Source organism: Pagrus major, chromosome 7 (genome assembly GCF_040436345.1).
Source record: "Pagrus major chromosome 7, Pma_NU_1.0".
In the NCBI taxonomy this organism is placed as follows: domain Eukaryota; kingdom Metazoa; phylum Chordata; class Actinopteri; order Spariformes; family Sparidae; genus Pagrus; species Pagrus major.
In genome coordinates, this window is record NC_133221.1 from 17,923,584 (window position 1) to 17,929,583 (window position 6,000).

Sequence of the window (6,000 nt, forward strand, 5' to 3'; positions counted from 1 at the left end):
CAGGACAATAACTGGTGCTCTCAAAGTCTCAATGAGGCTCATGAACAGTGGAGGTGCCACTGGATACATTACAGCCCTCTCAAGTATAATATACCAAGCTGCATTAAAACCCCCCAATATCACTTAACAGATTCTTTCACTACCTGTGGAGACATGACGACGCTGCCGGCCTCAGTAGAAACATTTTTTCAACTAATGTGAAAAAAGCTCTAGACAGCTGTTGCAGCTGTTGAGAAGAAAGACAGACCTTGGTTGAGATTCTCGTTTGTAAAATGACAGAAAGGTCATGCTAGTTGCCATGACAGCCACAGCTAATTGCACTTACATGAGGCAGTCTGAGAGTGGATGGCCAAGGCTGAGGATGCAGACAGGAAGGACAACAAAGGAGTTTGGCATTCCTTAATACACCGAGAAAATATCTACTAGACTCTATCTGCAGGAGTTTCCGTTCAGCTCTTGTTGAATATTTTCATGTCGCTGCACAGCCTGTTATTACATTTTGATATATTGAACAATATCACTGATATAAGCATGATAAACAACTGATAACAACACTGTTCCTGATTTATGGAAAGGTAATTACTGGACATTGCTTTAATCTTCTCTCACAGAGGACAGATGATGGAGCTGCTATTCTCATATCGAGGAGAAGCTCGCCTGTCGCTAATGAAGAACAGCTTGAGCAGAGCCTTCAATCTGTGACGCTGACAACCAAGCCAAAGACCCCAAGAGTTGCCAGCTCTGCTGTTGTGTCCTGTCGGTGAAGTAAGTCAGTAAATCTGTCGGCATTACTAAGAAAAGCAGAGGGTCTGTTCTGCTAAATCAGGCAGACAAAAAGCCATGTAGCCCCGGCTATGAATCAGAGAGCAGAATGTGAGAAACCGCCTCGACACACACACACACACACACACACACACACACACATACATACACATGCTCGAGTATTCACCAGTGCATATCCTTACATACTGTATGCACAGATGCAGTCAAGGGCACACAGACAAAAGCCACAGAAGCACAAGCACCCACACACCCACCTTCACTTTACTGTTCTTAAGCAAACAGCCTGAGGCTCAGTGAATGAGCATGTCAGCGGTGTGGGCTGACATTCTGTCACACAAAGAGTGTGTACGGAGACAGATGCCTCCTCAGCCTCCTCCTGTCCATTTATCTAACATACAAACACAGTCTGAAATAGCCCTGTTTGTCGTCTATGAGTTGAGATTTTTAATTCAGGAAAGCGGAGAGTCTTTATCTTTGTCAACGCTGGCATTAAAAGAGGAAACTGGGTGAAGATATTTAAAAAAAACCTTCAAACGTATGCAAAAGTAGGCTACGTTTGGTGGAGTTCCTCATTACAGTGAAAGGGTAGACGAAGAGAAGCGTGCCCTGCCCCCAGATAGACAGATATATCTGCGATTGGGTGGCTTTAGCACCAGAGGATGAGAGGATGAGGAGGCAGGCAGGCAGGCAGGCAGGCAGGCGAGGTGCCAGGGTTCTCCCCACAGCCAGAGACACTCTAATTAAGGAGCACAGTGGGGAGAGGGGGCGAGAACAACAGCTCTGCATTGTCACATAATGATTTTCTTATCATCTATTGTACAGGAAACACTGCACATCTCTCATCTGATGGGTGCGCACGTCTATGTGCTACTCGGGAGCCTCTCCTGAGCGGCCGTCTAGTCACACCCAGAAAGTCTTGGTGCTATTTTCAGCGCCTGCCAGGAGAGAATATTCAAGGCATCCTGCCACAACAGAGCAGAGCGACGTTTGATGGTGATGGAAATCGGCTACAGATGCATCCGTCTTAATCCACACACTGAGAGCTTATTTTCACCCTGTCATTTATCCATTCTGTAGGGGAGGCTTGTCACCGGACATTTACATAGATGCATGTTTAATCCGCCCACAATATTGCTCTGCATAATCACTGATACATATTTATATCTTGGGTTACATTACTTTAACCCACATGTCCAGATGGACAATGACAGGGAAGGGAAATACCCACAGAGAGGGGCAAAGAGTCATTACATTTTAATGTAAATTCTGGACTCAAGGCTCTACTTCGAAACCAAGACAAGATACAGAGAGTCAAAATCAAATATTTTATATTCAAATTAAAATAAGCTTTATTGGCATGAATGCTTAAAGGCGCAATATGTAAGAATTTTAGTTGAAAATGTTCAAAAAATTTACAATTATCAACAAAATGTGAAGAAATGTCAGTTTTTTCATTATGATGTCTGTGTATTGTGTTGCAGAGATATCTATTAAAGTTAGCATGTTGACGAGCTAGCCCTGGCCCATCCCAGTCCAAAGCTCATGTGCTAACGGTGTGAACACTAACACTCCTCCATTGCTCCTAGCTCCCAGTCCAGACCACTAGATGCATGGCTAACCAAGCTAACCAGCTAATGGCAGCTACAGCAGCAATTAACTGTTAATCACCAGATTAACAGTTAATTGCTGACCCCTTTTTGTTTTGTGTACGACTCCAACAGCTGGCCAATTCTTACATATTGCACCTTTAAATGACATTATTGCCAAAGCTAAATGACATATTATTGAATCATTACATTTTAAACAAGAAAACTAAATAATCACAAAATAAGACATACATTTTAAACATACACACTCTTAATCACTTAGAAACATTTGGTGTCGAGCTTGTTTCTCTTTTTTATCACTATATTTAACATATTTAGACACTAATACTGCACACTGACTTTTGACCCCACATTCTGTAGATAAGACAGTTTCTGAAGATCCGAGAGAAGAATAAATCCAGGATATATATTATTCATTTTTTCAAAGAGGCAACATAATGTAGAAATTGCCATTTTGTGCTATTTGGCATCCCCCACAGTTTCTGAGGGCAAAACCACTGTTGTAAATACAAATCCCAGGTCTGTAACTCTTTTAGGTGCTAACTACAAACAAAACTCATTACATCATAACAATGTCATGTGTTGAAAACTTGTATGTTGAAGTAAACATGTATGTAACGCTGTGATCCTCTTACTGATTGGGGGGTGGAGTGGCTGAGACAGACACCATTCACAAGACACTGTAACATCACAATGATTTTGAGGTAAAAAAGGAGTGAGATTTTGTCTCAACCTCTCTTTGATGACAAAGTAAACCCTCTGCCTGTGGCAGCCTGTTTTTATTTATCAAAAATATCATTTGGATTTTTTTTTTTAAAAATACCTGAAGACATACAGCCAGATAGGAGGAAACAGCCTCTCACATTGAACATTTCACATTCAAATGTAGGTTACATTCACTGAACTGTAAGTGAATTATGTAGTAGACGTGTTGTATTTTCACAGCACCTCTCTGTATCGTAGGTATGTTCAGTGCTCCATTCGTCCTTTTCTCAAAATCTGCTCCTCTACATACAAGACAATTAAGGCATTTTTCCAGTCTGTCGCTGTGAGCCACTTTTTTTTTGTTAATGACACATCTAAAAGATAGAAATAAATCACAACAAAATATGCACAGATGTAATGAATTGTTCATGAAGTTGTATCAGGTCATGCTGTAGGTGCTTTTCATTAACACAATACAGCAAGAAAGGGGCAGAATTGGCAGAGAAAAGAGGCCATAATTTACACTTAATAGAAAACTGTTAAAGGGACAAGAGAGGAAATGGATGGGGTGGAGTGATGAATTATGGGAGAAAAAGGGCGAAGAGGGAGGTGGTGGTGGGGTAGTGATCCATTTGACCAGATGGGTCCTGGTCTGCTTTGTGAGAGCAGCAGATGCCCTGAGATCTTAGGCCACAGAAATGCCCCCAGCCACTAAACACCACAGCACTAAAGAGGCCGAGTTCAGTAACTCCGCCTTATCACATGTGCACTCTTTCTGATGGAGAAATATAGGTTAAAGGTTTTTCATCATTCTATAAGCGTGTGCTGTCGGCCCCGAGAAGAAGATCAGCTGGATATCGAGTAGTAACTTGGTAAATGTGTGCCTATCGGTGTACGCAGTGAAAAGCAAAAACAGAGCTAATGTCTCCTTCTTTGCTGCATGAAAAGAGATCTAAGGCAAAAGTCTTCCCTATTTTCATCTTTATTTGTGCTAATGATAGCTAGGACACTTGTTACACATTCAACATTCACTCAACTACAGATGAGCTTTGAATTCTTTTCTTTTTCGACCTTTAAATTGAATCTGCCTCTGTCTGTGCATGCACACTATTACCACAACTCAGCTGTAACATCACCTGCACTGCCATAAGAAACAGAGATGATCAGTTCAGTGTGGTCCAACACAAGGTGAAACCTGCTCTCTCCACTCTACATACAGTACAGCGTGAGCCGCTGCTGTTAAATATGCCCAGAGCACCATAGAAACACATGACTCATCATCTATAGCTGATGCTCTGCTCTTCTCACTGACTTTGGGCGATGAGCTTTGGGAGGTGGTGTGGGACTGTGGGTTTGTGGTGATGGTACAGCTGCATACCAAGCAGACGCCATCACTCAGTCTTCCTTGAGGAGAGCATCGCCCTCTGGTGGAGCAGACAGGTGAAAGGCAGAGCTGAGGAAAATATCAATATTTTGGGGACTTTGATGCTCTTTTTGTTTGACACTTCTTTGATTGGTGTCAGACAATAGCACACAATGTATTAATATGGTATTAAACATGATGTAGGATGAGACTGATTATATTTCATATTATCGACAACGCACAAGTTATATAAGAAGAATACTTTGTCTGTGGTACTCATCCCTGACCTCTTCAATTCGTACTTATAAATCTTCAAAAATATGTCACCAAAATATATCTTTAGTTCATTAAAACAGCTTCTTTCCCGTACTCACACAGGTGTAAATAGTTCATTTGTTGAGGACTATATTTAGCTACAGATTTGGTGCATTAGTGAATATTTACAGCAGCATGACTGTGTAGGATCAACCTCAAGGGTAACTTAATCAATTTTACACATTAAAGTGTGTTTACAGGCCTTGGGACACACTACTGCATATGTGAAAAAAGTAGTAAAAAGCCTTTTGTGGCTCCAGAGGAAGCTGCATGTAATCTAACAAATTGCCGTCAGTGATGTGGCTAAGTTGCATCATGGGTAATGTAGGCACCAGGTTGTGGAAAGCAGTTCACTGGTCAAGCATTGCACTCTTTTTACACTGTTGGACTCATTAAGGACAGTTTAAAAACTAAAAATCTAAATCGATAAAGAACCAGAGATATTGCCTTTTTTGTTCCCTACTTTCTTTTTCTTTGTTAAAACCTGGCGCACTGAGTGACATCACTGAAGGCAATTTACCAGATTATATACATCTTCCTCTAGAGCCATAAGTGGTGTTAAACATGTAAAATTGGTGGCGTTACCCTTTAAATAGCACTACATTGCAAACACAGCTGTACCCATTTTTAGCTAATTCTACTTTTGCTGTAAGTTGTATGCCTGTTGATGTATTGTGATATGTGCGTCGCGGTATATGTATTTTGTTGTATTTCCATATTGTGTATTGTGGTTTTATGATACTGAACACTGTAAGCTGGATATTTTAATCACACTGTATATGTTAAAGCCCAACTCGGGACAAGATTTGAAAATAGTAAAAGCTATAAACTCTCTGTTTCATACCCAGCTTTGCCGAAAGGCAATACTTGCTAGCTGGATTCCTTGTTGGTTTTGGTCTTTCCGTTGGTATTTGATAACAATAAGAGATAAATGGAATATAACCAAAATTAATAAGGCACCTGTGACAGTGCGACATACAGAACATTAAAATCTCTCATTTCCCGAGGAAACTTTATCTATCAACTTCACACACAAGTAAATCACATTATTATGTGTGCAGTCAGTGGTGCACTCGGGATGTTTGAAAGGCAGGGGCAAAAAAAAAAAGGGCACATGCATAAAGTGTAGAGGTCACTTCACCACGTTTTGTACACTGGAAGGGCTTTTTTATCATGTTTTATCTACCATAGGAGCATCTGAGAGGGCACTTTCGCTGCACGCCCTGG